The sequence below is a fragment of the Choloepus didactylus genome, chromosome 4 (assembly GCF_015220235.1).
Source record: "Choloepus didactylus isolate mChoDid1 chromosome 4, mChoDid1.pri, whole genome shotgun sequence".
NCBI classification, from domain to species: Eukaryota; Metazoa; Chordata; class Mammalia; order Pilosa; family Megalonychidae; genus Choloepus; species Choloepus didactylus.
In genome coordinates this window covers 125626968-125649071 of record NC_051310.1, presented here as the reverse complement: position 1 = coordinate 125649071, position 22104 = coordinate 125626968, and the positions used below count along the sequence as shown (strand labels likewise).

The 22104-nt window shown below is 39.3% G+C and overlaps 1 pseudogene; it reads right to left on the bottom strand.

The window, feature by feature from the left end:
- Positions 1-19475: 19475 nt before the first annotated feature.
- On the bottom strand, positions 19476-21762 carry LOC119530858 (annotated as a pseudogene).
- Between the last annotated feature and the right edge of the window lie 342 nt (positions 21763-22104).

Genomic DNA, 22104 nt, shown 5'->3' with positions numbered 1-22104 from the left:
AGTGGTCTGAAGCTCTGTGTACCCCAGAAAAACATGTTCTTAAATCTAATCCATGCCTGTGGGTATGAACCCATTATAAGTAGGTCTTTTAATGAGGCTACTTCAGACAAGATGTGACCCACCTCAATCAGCATAGGTCTTAATCCTCTTACTAGAATCTTTTAGAGAGAGAGAGAGAGAGAGAGAGAGAGAGATAGATAGATAGATAGATAGATAGAGAGAGAGAGAGAGAGAGAGAAAGCTGTGGAAGCAAGAAGCTGAAAGCAACATAACCTGGAAAAAGGGAAAGACCAACAGACACCACCATGTGCCTTGCCACATGGCAGAGAAGCCAAGGATCACCGGCAGCCAGTCTTCAGAAAGAAAGCATTGCCTTAATGATGCTTTGATGTGGACATTTTCTTGGCCTCAAAACCATAAGCTAATAAATTCCCATTGTTCAACCCAAACCTTTTCATGGTATTTGCTTTAAGCAGCCTAGGAAACTAAAACAAATGTTGTGATGGTTCAGAGGTTTTACAGACCCCCAAAAAGATCATGCTTATAAAGCTAATCCACTTCTGTTGGTGTAGACCTATTGTGGGTGGGACCTTTTGATTAGGTTATTTCAGTTGAGGCATGCTCTAGGTGAGTCAATTCTCTTACTGGAGCCCTTTATAGGAAGCTCAGAGAGAAAAGCCAGAGAAGCTAAAAGAGAGAAAAACACAGAAGCTCAGAAAGAAAGCCACAGATGGAGTAGCCAGAAGTTGAAAGCAATGAAATCTAGTAGAGAAGGGACTGCAGACGCCACTATGTGCTTGCCATGTGACACAGGAGTCCTGGATCATCAGCAGCCTTTCTCCAAGAAGAAGATATTGTCCTGTTTTGGACATATTCATGGTCTCAGAACTGTACACTTGTAAGATAATTGTGCTGTTTTGAATCTGTTATGGACCCCATAAAAGACTGTGTTCTTTTAATCTACACTTGTGTGGGCAGATCTATTGTGTGTGAGACCTTTTGATTAGATTATTTCCATGGAGATGTGACCCCATCCATTCAAGGTAGGTCTTAATTAGTTTACTGGAGTCCTTAAGAGAGCCAACAGAGATGGAGATGCTTAGAGAGAAAACACCCAAAGACATTCTGGAGACAGCCACTGAAACCAGAAACAGGAGAGAAACTAAGAGACAAAATTCAGAGTTTGCCCCAGAGAAGCTAAGAGAGGACCCCCAGACACTTAGACAGAAATACCCTAGGAGAAACAAGCAAGGACACATAGGAATTGAGAGACAAGAGCAAAGACAGAAAGCCAGAGACATTTTGGAGAAAGAACGGAAACCAGAAGCTAACTACAGCCATGTGCCTTCCCATGTGACAGAGAAACCCCTGATGCCATCGACCTTTCTTCAGAGAAGGTATCATCCTATTGATGCCATAATTGGGATATTTTCAAGGCCTTAGAATTGCAAATTTGTGAACTAACAAACCCCCATTTAAAAAGCCAGTCCATTTTTTGTATATCACATTTTGGTAGCTTTAGCAAACCAGAACACTAATAAATTCTCATTGTTACAATCCAGCCCATTTCTTGTATATTGCATTTTGCTAACTTCAGCAAACTGAAACAGATTTTGGTACTGAGAAGTGGGGTGCTGTGATTGGCAAATACCAAAACTGTTGGAATGGCTTTATAAATGGGTAAGAGGAAGATTCTGGAAGAATTGTGAGGTGTTGTAAAGAAAAGGCCTAGATTGCTTTGAAGATACTGTTGGTAGAAATACGGACACTAAAGTTAGTTCCAATGAGGCCTTAGACAGAAATGATGAATGTGTCATTGCCGACTGAAGAAAGGTGCCATTATAAAATGGCAGAGAATTTGGCAAAATTGGGTCCTGATGTCATATGGAAGCCAGAATTTAAAAGTGACAGGCTTGGATATTTAGCTGAGGTGATTTTCAAACTAAATGTGGAAAGTGTAACCTGGCTTCTCCTTGCAGCTTGTAGTAAAATGTGAGATGAAAGGGATAAGCTAAAAACTGAACTTCTGGGCACAAAGAAACCAGAAATTGATGGTCTGGAAAATTCCGAGCTTCCAGCAAATGAGTCCCCAGAAAATAGTGCTCCATGTGAGGATTTAACTGAACATGAAACTAGTCACCCATTTCAGTTCAAGTCAGAATTGGAATTGCAGTTACCAGAAAGAATTTGTGGGAAGCCCAATTGTATGACAGTTGGGACCCCTGTGTACCACATGTGAAACTGACATGAGTTTTGTGAGATCTGTATGAACAGAACTACTGCCAGCCTGGACTAAAATGGACAGAAAAGGGAAAAATTGAAAGAAAAATGACTTTGAAGGCAGAACCATGGAAGCTGAGGTCTGGAGTAAAGACATCTTTTTGGGTGAAGAGAGCAGATCCACTTATGTATGTAGAAAGGGTGAGTATGCCCTGGAGCTTGAAGAGAGTGGGCCTTCCACCCCATTGTTCAGGAAGAATGCAGTGGCCCCAGTCTTCACAGAGGGTGGGACACATTCCCCAGGAAATGGGGAGAGTCTGGCTACCACCCAACTGTTCTGAGGGGGTTGAGCCTATGCCCTGGAGTTTGGGGATTCTGGCCATCACTCTGATGCTTGAGGAAGGTGGGGCCTAGGGTCTGGCCATTGTCCAGATGCTTGAAGAAAGTGAACCCTAGAGCATGGCTGTCATCCCAATGCTTAGAGATGGTGGACCCCTCACCCCAGAGTTTGGAGAGAGGACTGCTGTGCAAGCCCTTGGAATTGGTGGGGTTGCTGCTCCATCAAGCCAGGAGGACAAGGAATCTTTCTATAGGTGACTGTCAGACCCTGAAATCTAATGGAGTATGCCCCACCCCCCCCACCCAGTTTTTCAGAACTGCCTAATGACAAATTAATGAGCACATGGTCTGGAGAATACATAAGGACATGACAGGTTGATTGTTCTTAAGGTATGTAAAAATCTCTTTGCAGAGATATGTACTAGAAGATTTACATATGCTATCTATTTTGATCCTCTTAACATCACTGTGAGGTAGGCATTATTATCCTCAATTATAATGGGGAAACAAGGCTCAAAGAGATGAAAAAGCTTGCACAGGGTCATATAATGTATTAGTTGCAGAACTATTTGCTTAACCTGAAAAACAGTTCATATGGAATGGCAGGATCAATGTTTGATTCTTTCCTTTTACTTCCAGGACTCCTCTGTCACATGGCACTCATTTAATACTTGTTGAATTAAACAGAAATTTTCAGTCTGCTTGAGGTTTCAGGAGCCTCTGCTGGCATTCTTTATCACCCATGCCTCTTAAGATAGAAAAATAAAATATGAATGTGACAGCAGTCTTAGTAGAAAATCACCAAGAAGATAATAATGAAAGAACAGTTAAATTAACAACAACAACAAAATGACAAAAAAAAAAAAAAAACAGATATAATATTACTTAGATTTACAGGTAACAATGTCTTGAAGATAAGTCTGTATTTCAGTTGTAGCCTGTCTGCCAGCACACAGGCACAACTAAGCTATTCAGGTCATGTGGAATGTTTAGGACAAATGGGTCAAAAGTGAAAATTAATGAAGACAAATAGCATTTGAAATGGCAGGATCTAATTCTAGGTAAGCTGTCTTAGAGATGACAGCTTAAATTCATTCATATCCCAAAACTACACCCTGCAGCAATTCATTACATGCATGAAATGAGATCAGAATCAATGACCCAGAGTGTGTGCATGTCTGCTGGGAATCTCCTGCAAGGAGGTGGCAAGCAGAATGCAAAAAGCTATTCTACTCTGTGTAGAAAGATTTCTATTATTAAAAAAAAAATACATATAAACAAGGCTACTACCCACTAAGAAATCCTGAGTAACTGATGAAAAATGATTCCTTGGTCGAGTGTCACCTGTTATAACAACATGGGATTAATTTTTAATTACATACTTGTTTCAGTTTGCTAAAACTGCCAGAATGCAATATACCAGAAATGTTTTGGCTTTTACAGTGGAGATTTATTAGCTTACAAATTTTACTGTTCTAAGGCTGTGAAAATGTCCAAATTAAGGCATAAACAGGATGATACCTTCTCTGAAGAAAGGCTGCTGGCATTTGGACACCTATGTCACATGGGAAATATTCTGGTTTGCTAATGCTGACATTTTGCAAAACATCAGAAATGGATTGGCTTTTATAAAGGGGGTTTATTTGGTTACAAAGTTACAGTCTTAAGGCCATCAAGTATCCAAGGTAAGGCATCAACAATAGGGTACCTTCATTGGAGAAAGGCCATTGGCATCTGGAAAACCTCTGTTATCTGGGAAGGCACGTGGCTGGCGTCTGCTTGCTCCCGGGTTGTGTTTCAAAATGGCATTCTCCAAAATGTCAGCATCAGCTTCCAATGGCCATTTTCAAAATGTCTGTTTTGGCTGCAGCCAACATCAGGGGTCCACAACCCCAAGCATCTCTGAGCTAAGCCAGCTACTGTCAGGGTCTGTGCCAGCATTTTTAAAGGACTCCAGCGATTAAATCAAGACCCACACTGGATGGGTGGAATCACACCTCCACGGAAGTAATTCAATCAGAGGTATCACCTACAGTTGGGTGGGTCACATCTCCATGAAAACAACTTAATGCAAAGATTCCAACCTAATCAACACTCATACCTCTGCCCCTACAAGATTGCATTAAAGACCATGGCATTTGGGGGACATAATACATCCAAACCAGCACAGGAAGGTACATGGCTGGCATCTGCTGCTCCTTTTCTCCCAGGTTTCACTGCTTTCAGCTTCTGGCTTCAGTGGTTTCCTCTCTCTGCTTCTGTGGGTGTGTTCTTGTCTCTCACATTTTCTGGGGTTTCTCTGTCTTTTTTCCTCTCCATAAGAACTCCAGTAAAAGGATTAAGACCCACCTGAAATGGGATGGATCAAATCTCAATTGAAATAACCTAACCAAAAGTTCTCATTTATAATAGGTCTATACCCACAAGAATGAATTGAAAGAACATGGCCCTTTCTGAGGTACATGACAGCTTCAAATAAGCACAGTATTTTTTCTGAATATTACCAAGTAAACAGTGGAAAGAAAGCAAAGCAAAAGCAGTGAATGGATAAACTTGCAAAATTTTTTTTACAAATGCTGTAAATTGTTCATTTGAACTATCATTGCTAAAGTACTTGTGAACTCTGGGGTCATATCTATGTGACAAACCTGATTTTAAAACAATATTTTCCCCATTATGGCATACAGAGAAAATGGCAACATTTGTACACCACCAGACAGCCAGAGGAAACTGGCCAGGAAGCTCTGTTGCCCAGGTCCTGCCCAGCTGACCCAACACCTGAAGGAATACATATTCAGCTGTAATCTTTCCACTATATGTGTGTGCTGCTGTGTACTTTTCCTAGACTAAGGGTTTTCAAACCATGATGCAGTCTACCCAATAGGTCCTGAGATGGAACCTGAGGAGTCCTGGTTATGTAGACCACCACACTCTCAAAGCAGAGCAGCTTCACTTTTTTCTGTTTTGTTAAAGAAAAAATTTCACTGCAAAAGAAATTTTAGGGGGGTGTGGGAGGAAACTATGTTGGTTCTAGGACCACTGAAATTAATTTAAAAAAAAAAAGTGAGTTTAGAGACTGCGCCGGTTGGATGTATTATGTCCCCCAAAATGTCATGTTCTTTGAGGCAATCTTGTGGGGGCAGATGTATTAGTGTTGATTAGGTTGGAACCTATTGATTGTTTCCATGGAGATGTGACTCAGTCAACTGTGGGCAAGATCTTTGATAGGATAATTTCCATAGAGGTGTTACCCCACTCATTCAGGGTGGGTCTAAATTAAATCACTGGAGCCATATAAAAGAGCTGACAAACAGAAGGAACTCAATGCAGCTGGAGCCAAGAGAGACACTTTGAAGAACACACAGGAGCTGAGAGTGGAGCTGGAACACAACCTGGGATCAGCAGGTGCCAGCCACGTGCCTTCCCAGCTAACAAAGATTTTCCAGATGCCATTGGCCTTCCTTTGGTGAAGGTATACTTGTGTTGATGCCATCATTTGGACATTTTCATGGCCTTCAGACTTGAAATTTGTAACCAAATAAACTCCCTTTATAAAAGTTAATCCATTCTCTATTTTGCATAGTGGTAGCATTAGCAAACCGGAACAGAGACCTGGGACAATGTTTCTCAAACAAAACTAACTACACATAAGAATCAACTGTGGAATTGTTTTTTTTTCATTGCCAATGCCTGGGCCCTACCTCCAGCCATTCTGATTCAGTGCTGCTTCTCGTGTATAGCCAGGTTTGAGGAGCACTGAATTAGAGAGACCAATAAGCTAGGTAGAAAAATTCCCTGTATAGGAATTAGTTGAGACTGAGTTCTGCTTGCTGCCTTGTTTCACTATATTTGCCAGTTGCAAATAACATGTGGGCCATAATTTTCCTATATAAAATAGTAACAGTAAAATTTGTAGGTTGTTGTGAGTTTTCCAAATCAATGAGTTTTACTTGGGAATAACCAAATGGTCAATGATAGGAGGAAAACTTGGAGGTTATGGTGTGGGAAGAGAAGCTTATGGCTTTTCTTTCTTAAGGAGATAGACAAATTACAGTGCAACAGGAAAAAAAGTTAATTGTTAAGGACTGGGTGAACTAAGACTTCACATTATCTCCTACTTCTCCCCATCCTCTCCTGCCCCCTGTTAGTTAAAGAGGAGAAATCAGAGTCTCTTGAAAATGGAAACCAACAAAGAGGACAACATTAAGTTGGAAACCTAAATAAAGACAGGAAAGAAAACTAAAAAATGTAGTCAAGGGTGACATGGAGAAGAAAATCTGATACAAAGACCAAATTTGACTGTTTTGTTTCTTAGAATCCTAGGATTTCTTCTAAACAAAGATAAAGAAAAAAAAATCTGTAAAAACTTCTGGAAGAGGAAAAACATTAGTCATGTGTTCTAGTTTGCTAATGCTGCCAGAATGCAAAACACCAGAAATGGATTGGCTTTATAAAAGAGGTTTCTTTGGTTACACAGTTACAGTCTCCAGGCCACTAAAGTGTCCAAGGTAACACATCAACAATCGGGTACCTTCACTGGAGGATGGCCAATGGTGTCTGGAAAACCTCTGTCAGCTGGGAAGGCATGTGGCTGGCGTCTGCTCCAAAGTTCTGGTTTCAAAATGGCTTTCTCCCAGGACATTCCTTTTAGGCTGCAGTTCCTCAAAAATGTCACTCTTAGTTGCACTTGGGGTATTTGTCCTCTCACAGCTTCTCCGGAGCAAGAGTCTGCTTTCAATGACTGTCTTCAAAATGTCTCTCATCTGCAGCTCCTGTGCTTTTCTTTCAAAGTGTCCCTCTTGGCTGTAGCAAGCTTGCTCCTTCTGTCTGAGCTTATATAGTGCCCCAGTAATTTAATTCAGACCCACCCTGAATGGGTGGGCCAACACCTCCATGGAAATTATCCAGAGTCATCACCCACAGTTGGGCGGGCCAACATCTCTGTGCCAGTTTGAATGTATTATATCCCCCAGAAAAAGCCATATTCTTTGGTGCAATCTTGTGGGGCAGACAGAATAGTGGGGATTAAGTTGGAATGTTTGGATTAGGTTGTTTGCATGGAGATGTGCCCCACCCAGCTGTGGGAGGTGACTCTGGTGGGATACTCCCATGGAAGTGTGGCCCCACCCATTCAGGGTGGGCCTTGATCAGTGGAGCCATATAAATGAGCTGGCTCAAGGAGAGGAAACGGAGTGCAGCTGTGAGTGACGTTCTGAAGAAGAGCAAGCTTGCTAGAGAGGAATGTCCTGGGAGAAAGCCATTTTGAAACCAGAACTTTGGAGCAGATGCCAGCCACATGCCTTCCCAGCTAACAGAGGTTTTCCGGACGCCATTTGCAATCCTCCAGTGAAGGTACCTGATTACCAATGTGTTACCTTGGACACTTTATGGCCTTAAGACTGTAACTGTGTAGCCAAATAAACCCCCTTTTTATAAAAGCCAATCATCTCTGGTGTTTTTGCATTCTGCAGCATTAACAACTAGAACCAATCTCCATGGAAACACTCAAAGAATTACAATCTAATTAACACTGATAGACCTGCCCACACAAGATTACATCAAAGATACTGGGCTTTTTCTGGGGGACATATGTATACAAACTGGTACATCGTGATACTATATACTGGTGAATTAGGTGATTGTGGCTATTTTTTAATTGGAATATATCAAAGGCTCTCAATTTACTGAAATGATAATAAAACTGAGCATTTAATGACACTTTTTGTGTCACCTGACATTGTGTTGGGACATTTTGGTGTACATTATCTCTAACGTGTTATTCATATCTCTAATTTTTACTATTTCAGTGTCCTGGAAGGTATGGGGATTGGGGAAGGTAGATCTCAAGTCCTCATGGTCCAGAACCAGAGAAGAAAGTTGTTTGAATTGTAGTCATTATGGTCTGATGCCTTGGGCCTTTCCACAGCACCTGAAATTGCTTAGGGATTAAAACATTTGACACAAGCACTGGCTTGATGATATTCATGGATATAATTCTGGGAACCTTACCAAAAGTTGTTAAGCTTAAATCCAAGACTACAAAGATGGAGTGAAATTGTGGCAAGAAAAGAAGGAGTTAACCATTGCTAAGTATTTTTCACTTAGGGTAGAATAAGGATTGGAAAAGCCACATTTTGTGAATAAGGAAGTAAATTGAATATAATGTATTGCCAATAAAAGTATGTCAGCTGTTTTTAAAACAAGCTTACACTATTCCTATTGGAAAAGGGGGGGGGTGGGGCTCTAGTATGATTTTTTTGTTTAAGTAAACTGATTAGCTGTTACAGTTGCCAAAGACCATGAAATAATAAAGACAGGCTGGAAGGCACACAAGCTCAGGCTCAGAGTACAATAGAGCAGGTAAAATGTGCTCCAATAAATGCAGGATAGTCTTCTATGGGAAAGGAAGATCACAAGAGGATGAATCAAAAAGAGATGGGATAAATTAAAAACAGTGCTGGGTAAATGGTTTTAGGAGTGGGGAGGAGAAGAAAGACAGATAAGTAACTAGGAAGATGAAAATCATAAAGAACCAAATGAGAAAAGATAGGTTTCAGAGGAAAAAGTAAGAATACTTCCTCTATAGAAATCTGCTTTGGTCAATCAGGGTATGAGGGAACTTTTTTGAAGTGTAGGGAAATTTTTCCTTTTTATCATGATTGTGGCGGTGGTGATTACACAATTGCATATATTTGTCAAAACTCAATAAATTATCTGTTCAACGTTGGAGAATTTTACTTATGTAAAGAAGGCTTTTCTCAAAATCAGTTAAGGAAGAAAAAGTGGGTAGAGAATATACAAAGAAAAGAAAACCCTGAAAGCAATGAGATCAGGTCATTATAACTGGGCCACAAAATTCACAGGAAGGAGGACTTTAAAGATGACAGATAAAAGGACCAAGAAACAGAAGACTGATTAGAACATGATCTTCCCCAATGGAAAGAGAGGATTTGTACACTAGGAATCATAGTAAACATAGGGAAAGCAAACAGGCAGAGAGATTTTTCTCTTCTCTACGAAAACTGCCGTGTTATCTTAACATATAAGCAGTACTGCATACTGACTGGCAAACACACCAGGGCAATGGGGCACCCCACACTGGTCCTCACAGAAGGTCAGGACAGAGGAGTATTTGTTACACACACAACACACACACACACACACACACACACACACACACACACACACACACACCACACAGCCACATAGATGGTTTTCTATTCAAGATCAGGCAAAATAACCTTTGCTTGAAAAGCTGATGATATATGACTAGCAACCTTACATAGCCCTAGGTTGGATATGAACAAAATTAAAGATTGAACCATGGCTTTGGTAGCTCCTTGAAGCCCATGGAAATTCATGGAGTTTCAAGAAAATCTCATAGAGAATACCTATCAGAACTGATAAGAGTATGAAGATGCATAATGAATGGAAGTGTGCAGGCCCAGCACAATCATGACTTGTTTCTCCAGAAATAACCAAAGGATATAATGAGTCTGTCCCAGAGGCAGGGCAAGAGATGGAAGTGTGAAATTCAAAACTACAAAAAAAAAAAAAAAAACAGTGAAAAAGAATTGAATTGAGGAAGTAAAACTGGATGAAGAGCCAGAGGATTCTTTGTTGTTTCTGTCAGGAAAAAGAAATGGAAATAAGAGAAGCAGAAAGGGAAGTATATTCACAAGGAATTTACTAGTTGATCAAAAATGTGACTACTGATCCTGGTGTCTCTTTTATTCTTGTATGCTAGTTGTGAACAGCTTCTACCAACAGGGTCCCTTTTAATAAACCTGTGGAAAAACAGGGTCCACGTGACAGAGAATACATCATGTATCTGTAACTGGACAAAGGAAGGCTAGGCAAAAATCAATGCAAAGAATTTCAATGTTTCAGTATTAAAAGGCAGAGAATAACAATTGTTGGTGTTGCTCCAGATTCTACTTGCCAGTTTTGAAAGACTAGTAGTAAGATTTTACCCTAAAGAGAAAACATTTTTCAAATAAAAACAGGGAGCACACAAAAGTGAAAATGATGGCATGGTTGAGCATTAAGCCTGAGAATTTAGAAACAAGAGACAGTAAAGGATTATACAAAGAAATCTCAAAGAAAGTTTTCTGCAGTCATAAAATAGATATTGATTATAATGTTCTTGGAACCAAAGGTAATTGAAGAGGTAGTTCAGAGAAGGGAAGTCACATAGAGTATCTTGCATTGAAAATTTCTAGTTCTAACTTGAACAAAGTTCTGAGTTTCTGAAATAGGAAAAGAGAACACCTTCAAGAGAACAGATTGGGGAGACAGAGAACCAAAGCTCTAATACTGATAACAGCAGAGTTAAAGATGAATCTGCTGAGACCGTACCCAACTCTAGCAATAATACAAAGTTTATGGGGGAAGTTCTTACTTTAGTCACATTGATATTCATTATATAACAATAATGGAGATTTCAAATTAGAGAACATACATAATTTCACACTTTTAATACCCAAAGGAATGACATACGCATATTTGATTAGAGCCCTTGTTTAAAGTTTGAGGGCATGGGAAAATAAATAGGTTAATGTGTGGCATCAAGTATAAGAATATCCAGTTTGCAAAACTTGGTTTTGTTCACTATTGTACTCTCAGAGCCTGTGTGAATGCCTGGCTCTGAATAAATATTTATTGAAGGAACAAATGAATTTACCTTTTCATGCAATAGTGCTATGTAATAATAAAAAATGATATGCTCTTTTACCAAAAAGAAAAAGAATCACAATGTTGGCAATAGTAGAAATGCAGAAGAATATAAATACATAAAAATTATCAAATGAAATCATGACTGTTAGAGACACTACCAAAAAGAGGAAGGCAAAATAATCAAATGGAAAATATCAAGAGTTTTTAAGAATCCAACATTTTTGAATGCTTTGGGGTTAGAAAATTAAACAGTTGTATGTGTGTTAGTGTGTTTTGATGTACGTGTGTATGTATCAACCGGCCTACCTACCTCTGTGAAGAATTTGAAAATAATATCCCAAAATGAAATAGGTTACCTAGAATGCTCTTCTTTTCTCCTCTTCCACATGACATGGATTCTCTATGACCAGAGGACTTTGTCCAGCCAATAAAAAGTCAATGGCCACATTAAGGTGTTGCAGCAGGAGTAGAGAAGATGGTAGGGCAGGATGGTAAGACAAGACGATCTTATGTTAACATTTAGCCTTGATTCCAGGTTGCTATTGGTAAATGAAGTATGCTTTTTCTCTATTAAAGTATGAAACAATGGGTTATGTAAGAAAATGAAATTGAGACCCCTCTTTATGGTGTGCTGAGCCAACTTCTACTTGGAATAAAACAATCATTTTCTTCTAAGGCTGGTTGAATGCAAAGCTTTTTTAAAGAGAAGGAAGTGTGGAATAGTATAACTGCATATTAACCAACATTGCTGAATATTCTATTCCCAGAGTAACAAAACGATCTAGGATAGGATAGATCAGTTCAGTTTGAATGTGCAAACAAGCTTTTTAAAAAATATCTTCTCACATTTAACAATTATAACTATATTTTGGTTAATAATGACTGCCTGAAGGGCATATATCTGTAGGAAGGTTTTATGTGGATGAGGGCTTAGCAATTTAAAAGCCTGTTAGTCATTAATCTCAGTTTTATTTCAATATGTTATTAACATTGGCTTTAGGAATGAGAGTTGTGAAGGGGTGTATATAAAGGACATTTGATTCCTGTAGGGTTGAACAGAAGAGTATTTGAAGGAAAGTAGCAATTAGAGAATTAGGCAGTCAAAACACACATAGATGAATAGTGATAGTAGGACTGTCATAGAGAACAAAATTCTTAGATTCCCAAATTCCACTCAGTCTTCCCAGTTTAGACTTATTTATCTAAATTCTCAATTCCAGTTCAGTGAATTACCATCCCCTTTCTGCCCTTCATGTATGTGAGGTCAAATAAATAGCCTTATCCACAGATATAAGTCAATTATAACAGTAAGAAACATTTGTGGAATACCCATTATTTTTCATTCTTAGGATTAGGGTCATGAATAATTCAAAAATTTAACCTGGCCTGTCAAACCCAACATGGTATGGCCTCTGCCTCCCTTTGCTAATTACTTGATTCTGCTCTCCTTCTTGCCCACTGAGCTGCAGTCAAATTCGCCTTCTGTTGCCCAAACACACTAAACTCACTCTACTTCAGGGCTTTGCACTTGCTGCATCCTGTGCCTAGAATGCTCTTCTTTTCTCCTCTTCTGCATGACCTTCACAAACCTAACTCAAAAGAATAAATTGGAAATTCAAGTTTCTAGTCAAAGGTCATATACCAAGATGCATTCTGACTACCCAGTGTAAATCACCCCCCCCCGACACCATTATTCTATCACCATACCCTGCTTTGTCTGTCTTCAAGGCACTTATAACTACCTGAAATTATCTTAATTTTTATGTCTTTATATATATTACCAATGGAGTGCAAATTTTGTAAGAGCAAGGAACTGCTATTTTCTTGTTCACCTCTATGTTCCTAGCACCCTTAGCAGTGCCTGATGCACAGTAGAGGCTACAAAAAAAAAAAAAAAAAAAAGGTTCATTGAGTGAACAAGTATATTCTTAATCTTCACAATAGTATGGAAAAGATATAATTACTTTCACTTTAAAAATAATAAACTATTGTTCAAAGAAGTTAAGTACATGTCTAATGCCAGTTGATAATAAGAGGAAAAAATCATGATTACCACCTGCTATTGTCTGGCTGTAAGTACAAGATTGAAGTTCACCGTAACGCTGAGTCTCACTGCCAACACCTGAAGCATACTTTTTATTTTTTAAGGCAAGAGAATGTACTTAAGGGCTTAAAAGTTACTAGACAAATTAAGAATGTTCATTCAGCTATTACTACATAAATATCTAGAACCAGGAATAAGAACAGCTGGATGGTTACATTTCCTCTTATTTATACAAATGAGTGGGGTGGTTACATCTTCTTGGCATGTAGAAAGCTGCAAGAAAATAACTCCCACCATAACAACAGGAAAAAGCTGGATAATCCACAAAATCATGAACTTTCTTGAGCCCAAAGACCTGAGGTTGTAGGACAAGCTGACAAGCTGAATTTCAAAGGAGAGATAGCACTTCTGAATTTTTTTGACAAAACATGGTGAAAATTGTCATGAAAGAAAGTAAGAAAAATACCAGCAAATAATTTAATGTTTTTGTAAAAGCTTAGCATGGATTAGTGTGACAGTTTAGAACCCCCAGGAGGTCAGACACAAAGGGTGTCCACATTCCCTCCCAAGCTCTTTTCCATATCCTTCCACCAAGTGCCAACACCAAAAAAGACTGGGATCAGGGCAGAAGATCCAGAGAGCCCTGATGTTTTATATAGGCATATGCTCTGCCCGGTCTCTGACCCTTTCTCTCAAAAAAATGCCTCGTTTCGATTTGGTAAATCTGCCAGAATGCAATATACCAGAAACGTACTGACTTTCACCAAATTTACAGTTCTAAGGCTGTGAAAATGTCCCAACTGAGGAATTAATATGATGATACCTCCCCTGAAGACCAGTTATCAGCAAGCTTGGGCTCCTCTGTCAGACAGCAAAGCACACGGTGATGACTGCTGGTCCTTCTCTCCTGGGTTTCATTGCTTCATCTTCTGGCTTCTCCAACTGACTGTGGCTTCCTTCCTCAGCTTCTGTGTCTTTTTCTGTGTGCTTCTCTAAATTTCATCTCTGAGTTTTCTGTATCTGTTTTATCCTATAAAGGACTCCAATAAGGGGATTAAGACCCACCTTGAATGAGATGGGTCACATCTCATTGAAATACTCTAATTAAAAGGTCCCACCTATAATAGGTCTGTACCCAAGGAATGGATTAAAGGAATGTGGCCTTTTCTGGGGTACATAACAGCATAAAACTACCACATCCCACCCTCTGGACCCCAAGAGACATGTTCTTTCCATATGCAAAATACATTTATTCCATCACAATATCACAAAAGGCTTAAATCATTTCAGTAACAGTATTAGGTTACAGGTGTGGTCTGTACTGAGACAAAATTCCTCTGGACCTGTGAAAGTTAGAACAAGTTATCTGCTTCAATTTATGAAGGGGGATGACCACAGAGTACATGTTTCCATTGCCATAGGGAGAAATTGGAAGGAAAACAGGGTTCACCAGACCCAAACAGTTCTGAAAACATGCAGGGCATACTTCATTCAATTTTAAGGTCTGAGGGCTACCTATAGAAGGGTGTTTTGTCCTTGGGGTTTGATAAAGCAGCAGCCCCACCCTATCCAAGGGCTTGTGCAATGGCCTTGCTCTCTTCAAACACTGGGGTGAGGGCTCCAACATCTCCAAGCATTGAGGAGATAGCCCTGCTCTAAGCGCCAATCTCTTCAAGCATGGGGAAGCAGCCAAACTCTAGGCCCACTCCCTAAAAGCATTGGGGTGGTAGCTGGACTCTCCCCAGTCTCTGGGGCATAGGCTCAAACCCCTCAGAACAGTGGGGTAGTGGCCAAAATCTCCCCAATCCCCAGGGAATGTGCTCCACCGTCTCTGAGGCCTGGGATGGCAGCACTCTTCCTGATCAACAGGCAGTCAGACTCTCCTCTGTCCCCCCAGGCATCTAAGAGCCCTGGGGTGGCAGCACTCTTCCTGAACAATAGGGCAGAAAGCTCACGCAAACTCTGGGGCACACCCTTTCCACACACACGTGTGGGTCTGCTCTCCTAGCCTGAGGTGTCTTGGCTCCAGACATCAGCTTCCATGGTCCTGTCTATAAAGTGATTTTTCCTTCAATCTATCCCTTTTCTGTACCTTTTAGTCCAGGCTGGCAGTGGTTCCATTCCTACAGATCTTGCAACAAACTTGTCAGTTTCACAGTACATGGGGTTCCCAATAGGCAGACAATAGGACTTTCCACAAATCCTATCTGGATAACTACATTTCCAATTGTGACTCACACTGAAATGGTTGACACAGTCCATGTTTAGTTAAATCCTCACATGGCGCACTATTCTCTGGGGAGTTGCTTTCTGGAAGCCCAGAATCTTCCAAATCATCAATTTTTGGTTTCTTTGTACCCACGAGTTCAGTTCTCAGCTTATCTCTTTCCCTTTCCTCTCCCATTTTACCATAAACTGCAAGGAGAAGCCAGGCCACACTTTCCACATTTAATTTCGATATCTCTTCAGCTAAATATCAAGCGTGTTGCTTTCAAATTCTGCCTTCCATCCAACATCAGTACTCAATTTTGCCAAGTCCTCAGCCTCTTTAAAACAAGGATCAGCTTTCTTCCAGTTGGCAATGATACATTCATCATTTCTAAGGCCTCAATGGAAGTACCTTTGATGTCCATATTTCTACCAACAGTCTCTTCAAAGCACTCTAGGCCTCTTGTATCAGGCACCTCACAATTTCTCCAGAATCTTCCTTTATTCATTTATAAAACTGTCTCAGCATTTTTGGTATTTGCAAATCACAGCAACCCACTTTTCCATACCAAAATCTGTTTGGGTTTGGTAAAGCTGCCAGAACGCAATATACCAGAAATGGACAGGCTTTTAACAATAGGGATTTAGTAGCCTACAAATATACAGCTCTAAGACTATGAAAATATCCCAAATTAAGGCATCAACAAGATGATACCTTCTCTGAAGACCAGTTACCAGCAAGCTTGGGCTCCTCTGTCAGATAACAAGGCACATGGCAACATCTGCTGGTCCTTCTTTTCTGGGTTTTGTTGCTTCAGTTCCTGGCTTCTCTGACTGTGGCTTCCTTCCACAGCTTCTGTGTCTTTTTTTGTGTGCTTCTCTAAATTTCAACTCGGAATTATCTGCATGTGTTTTACCCTCCTACAAAGGACTCTAATAAGGGGATTAAGGCCAACCTTGAATGAGGTGGGTCACATCTCATTGAAATAACCTAATCAGAAAGTCCCATCTACAATAGGTCTACACCCACAGGAATTGATTAAAAGAACATGGCCTTTTCTGGGGGTACCTAACAGCTTCAAACTACTGCATGCCTTAGGCCATGGAAGAGTTAAGGATCAGGGAGAAGGACAGTAGGAAAAGTTATCTGTCATTGGGGAAGAGAAAGAGTATAGAGAAATAGCCCCTCTGTGGCCCAGATAAGCAGGATCTTCTGAGAGCTTAGAGTAGCACACCAACACTGAAAAACTTTCTGGCACCCCAGGTCCTAAACAAGCTCTAAGTAACATCATCTCACTGTATTTGAATATTTTAAAGCTGCAGTGTGTTGCACCGAATGAAACTATAGCAGTAACAAAACCAAAACTCAGTTCAACTACTGGCTAGGTTGACTCAATTACCCACAGTAATGGCCTGACAAAGAGGAGTGCCCATTTTAGGGCATAAATATTATTTACTTTGGTTTCTACCATTCTTCCACACACAGTATTTGATATTCATTTGAAAATTATGAAACTTGCAAAAAGGCTGGACTAAAACAACTCACTGTCAAGATATAAAGCAGTGAAAAGGACCAGAAATGATCCAGATGTTGGAATTATCAGACAGATTTTAAAACTATGATTTATATGTTAAATGATCTAGTAGAAAATGTAGGCAGTATACATGAACAAATTGTAAATCTCATCAAAGAGATAAAAACTATAAAAAAGAGTCAAATGGAAATGCTGGAAATGTGAATAGATTCTATAGATACAATATGCATCACTTTTAAATTTTTACTTAAAATAATGCAGCAATTAAAAGGTTTCTTTTTTTTTTGTAAAACAAATAGATTGTTCAGTATTTCTATCATGATTGAATGTACAATGTGAACAGAAGATGGGCTAAAATCTGATGTCTATGTGTGGAAGAAATTAAAAATAAATGATACACATATGCAGGCATCTGGAGTTCAGTACAAGCATTTTTATCTAATAGCAGGCAACTATATTTTCTTTTCTCCTGTATTTCGTTGTCAAAATTCTATTTCTGTTTATTTCTTATTTTTTTGATGATATATCAATACATGTGAATCTCCATTTTGTTCTTTATAAACTCATAAACTGTGGTCATTGACCAAACACACCTAATTCACCCCTGAATCTTCACTAAAATTTTGCACCTGTAAAGTTTTATTTTATTTATTTTGCCCTTTGAACAAAATAATTATGCAGCATCTGGTTTTATTCTTGAACTACATGTGAAAAAATTAATGAAATTGAAATGCATCAAATATTGGATAGATTGATATGAAACATTTGGAACAGCCAGCAAAGCTTGTTGAGTTGGAAATTAGCACAGGCAAACTATCCCACAGGGAGGGTTGGCATCCAGCCTCTGGGGGTCAGAACACTTAGTTCTCTTTACAATTTTATTATTATACCTTACAAAAGATTCTCAACTAGTATCCCTCTAGATCTCAGGATAATTATAACAAAATAAACATTATGGAAAAAGTTAAAAAGTATTTTATCTTTTTTTACCACAGGCTTTTTCTATACAATGAGAAACATCAAAACATTTGGAAATATGTGGATTTTAGATTAGAGTTTTATACTTTACTCAGATGTCATGTAAGCCCAATGTCACCAATGAAAACAGAGCTTGATATTAAATTAAGGTAATAAAACTTCCTTCTTCTTATAGAAAGTTGTAAGCACTAATGATTTTTAAAATACTACAAGTTATTTTGTACTGTGGAAAAGAAAGTCAAGAAACATTATTAGAAAATCAAATAAATTGTAAGTAAGAAGAGGGTCATGGTTTTTCACAAGAAAATAATTCTGTTAGTTTAGGAGACCTAATATAAAATGCATTAGCATCCAGTTTACATGACATAATTGATTTTATACTGAGCCTTATGATCAACATGCTGAATAATTTTAGATACACAATGATAACCTACATAAATTAGAGGAAGTTATATATCAGAAACTATAAATTTTAGAATGTGGGTTTTAAAAATCAACTATCCATTTTCTTTTAATGGCTTACCAAAATAATTACTTAAAATATAATAGATTAATATAGCTATCGCTTTTTAAACAAAATTCACATTTTATTTAGATTGAAATAAATTGTACAAAATTGATTTTCTTCACCAAAAATAATAGCAATATTTTCTGTGTTATTCCTAGATAAACCACAAAACACTTATTTTTGTAGGCTTTCCAGGTTCTGCTGATAATCAAGATGAGGCAGTAGACATAGTCATGGAAATAGACAGAAGAAATCAGACAAATCAGCAGTCAGTATCCATGGCCTCCGATTCTGTCTTGACCATGAAACAGAAATGTTCAACAGATACCTGCTAAACAGCTTATGAAGGCATGGGCTCAATAAAGGAATGTAAACAGCAACAATCAGATGTGGAAAAAGGCATTCGAACTGTAACTTGTTCCTTTAGGTTCATTTGATAAAAACAAAATCTACGTTGAAATCCTTGCTTGGTGAGCTCAGTTTCTCTCACTCTGTGGTAATTCCCTTAACTGTCCAATATAAATTTTAACAACATACTTTAAAGTCTTTCTAGTTAAAGGTCAATGTGAACCTCATTGTAACACTTTACAAAATGCATCCCTTCCTTCCATACCTCGTCAAAATTTATTTCTTCAAAGTACTGATAACTGGACTGGTAACTTGACAATTGGAGCCACAGTGATGATTAATGTTGTGTCTAAAATGACTTAACTAAAATAATTCCAGAGTGCCACTAATGGAGAGCATGCAGAAATGAAACGTGGCACTTTCAATGCTACCTTCTGGAAGAACAGACAGGTCTTCAAAGCATGAGAGTTCAAATGGGGGCCCTTTAAATAGGTAGATTATTAATGACAAATGTATTCAATGGGAGACCTATAGGCAAAGATAGTCAGTGATTAAGCAGCCTTCATACACCTTACAGCTCTTCCTCCAAATATAAGAGAAAACCTATTTTAAAAGTTTCTTAAGTATTTTCAACGGTTTCTGAATCACCTGTGGGAAGCTCTGACTTAGTTGTATAGAGTTTGATATATGTGTCCACCATCAAATCCAGATCATGTTTTATATCAAAATTTATGTTAAGCAAAGCCAAGTTACTTGACCTTTGGTCTGTCAACGTGTTCCTCAGGTATGCTTTGAGATGCTTTTGTCCATTTTTATAGCATTCATTCTCAACCTTCATCACAGGAAGAATGCATAAGACCTTCAAGAAAGCATAAACATTAGGAAAAAACTTGATGTCAGGCAGATGGAGGGCTTCATAAATGGTGGATGGAAGTTCTATATCTTTCCCTTTTGTGTTTCCACTTGATTCTCCAACAATGAAGCTTGGCTGAGAATATGTCAGGATTGGGTAAGTCACTTTTGTACATGTCAGCATGGTGTTCCTCCGACGTATTGAATTTGAGCTGTCCCATGACAGAGGGTACCAGAGAGAAGCATTTAAGAGCTTTGAGGTGCTGTTCTGAGAACATATCTTTAAGTTCCTGAATAATGTGCTCCACTGTCGGAACACTTAGGGTTTCTTTATAGTAACTCTCAGAGGTTAATTGAGATTCCAGGTTGCCTTGCTGAGCTCTGCGGAATTTGCCAGGGAGTTTCATGTGCATATCAAGTTTGGTTGCCAAATTTGTGGCTTCCTCAAACCAAAATTCATGATAAACTTCAATATTTTCCATCACTTCATTTAGTGAATGTAGCACTGCAGTCAAGCTGCTGGCTGCAAAGAAGACATCAGAGGTTTGCCCCTGGAGATTTTTCCCAAAGGCTCTTGTAAAACATAGGACATTCTTAAGAACAACAATGGTAACAATGAAATCAAAATCTTTTACTGCACTACAGAGTACAAATGCTCGGCCAGCTATGCAGTTATTCCATCTAATATTTGTGTCACTATTTATACTATCTAAACATAAAACAAGTACTTGCAGGAGTTCCACTAAAATTGCAAAAGCATCATGCCTTCCTGTCCATTGAGAATGGAAAATTTCCTTCAGTTCATTACCCCTTTCTTCATTGCTCTGAAAAAGGACTGAAATTACACTGTCAAGTTCTAAAAGTAGTTGTGGTGATCGATGGAAAAAAGAAGAAACTTCCTCAATTGTTACCAATGCAACAGATACTCCCATAACAGGCACCGATTTTGCTAACCAGATATTTAAGGCACAGGAAGAGCAGAGTGTATAGATAGCTTGGGGATATTTCTCTAGAAGTCTAGAAGCAACAACTTTCATCTTGGAAGAAAATCCACTGGTCACAATGTAAGCCTGTCCACGACAGTACTCCATGCTTAGCCCCCCACTTCTCAGTTACTGTAGTGTGAAATTTCACAGCCAAAATTTCTGCATCAGCTTCATAAGGCAGGAAGCCCACAAATTCCTCTCTCAGGTTATGTGATTCATCCACAAACCTCACCAATACTGGCAGGTGCTCTTCCCCTGCTATGTCCACCACATCATCAGTGATAATGGAAAAGAAGTGTGAGTCTCTGACTTCCCTGAGAGTTTCCTCCCGAATGCAGCTCTCACATATCTCTAGCATCTGTTTCTGCTGTGTTTTCGAACAGAACAATGTGTTAACTGCTGTTGTCTCAAAGCGCTTTCTCAGAACCTCTTCACCAGAATTTATTTGGCACTCCAGCAATGCTTGAAAGTTATCAGGCATAAAGAGACCTTCCCGGAGTTCATCAGACTCATGCCCATCCAGAGGTATGTTTTGTTTTCCCATAAGAATCAAAATTTCAAATAAAGATTTTAGGTATTCTTTGTTTTCCTTTTCTTCAAGGGTTAAAGGTAAAATATCTTCATCCTGTTCTTCACCCCCTTCTTCTATATTTGGGTTCTGAGCACTGCTGTTGTTTGTTTATGTTTTTGTTCCTGTTCAGAAGTTTCATCAATTTTTTTCTGTTTCAGTGTCCTGATTTCATCTTCACTCAATTCTTTTATTCGTTTTCTGTGTCTACTATGTGGATTGTTCAAGTGACTGGTAAGATCAAATATTGTTGGTATAGCCTTATCTCGAAGAACTGTCCTGTAAGGACTAGTTCTACAGATCATAGAGGTCTCAAAGTGTTTGGCACATAACCGATAATGTTTATTTAGCTGATCAGGTGTTCTATCTTCTAAGTCTGCTCTCCTACAATTCTCCACCCACTTCTGGCATCTGGCTGGGACCCTTGGAAACCTGAAGAAGGCCAGGTCGGACTGCGTGCTCTTCCGCGTGCAGTTGGGGGCAGCTCGTAAGTTCGGCATCGTGGCCCACCCGCCTGCCGGCCCAGTCCTCCCCAACCCGCCTCCTCAGGGCAGCCCGCCAGCCCGTCGGGGCCAGGGAGGGGACCCAGGCCACCCAGCCGGCTCAGCAAGGCCAACGCACCGAGGGGAGGCATATTTTTAATAGTTTGATTCCTATTTTCACAATACTGAATGCTAAGAGGAGAACATCTAGAAACCAAAGAAAATATAGTTAGGCTCTCAGGGAATCAATGTAGTGGAAAGAAGAAGGAATTCCTGACTCAGATCTCCTTGTCTGAAGAATCCTGACACAGGACAAATCAGCAATGCACATGAGAAACAAGGTGAGATGGTACCCGGTAG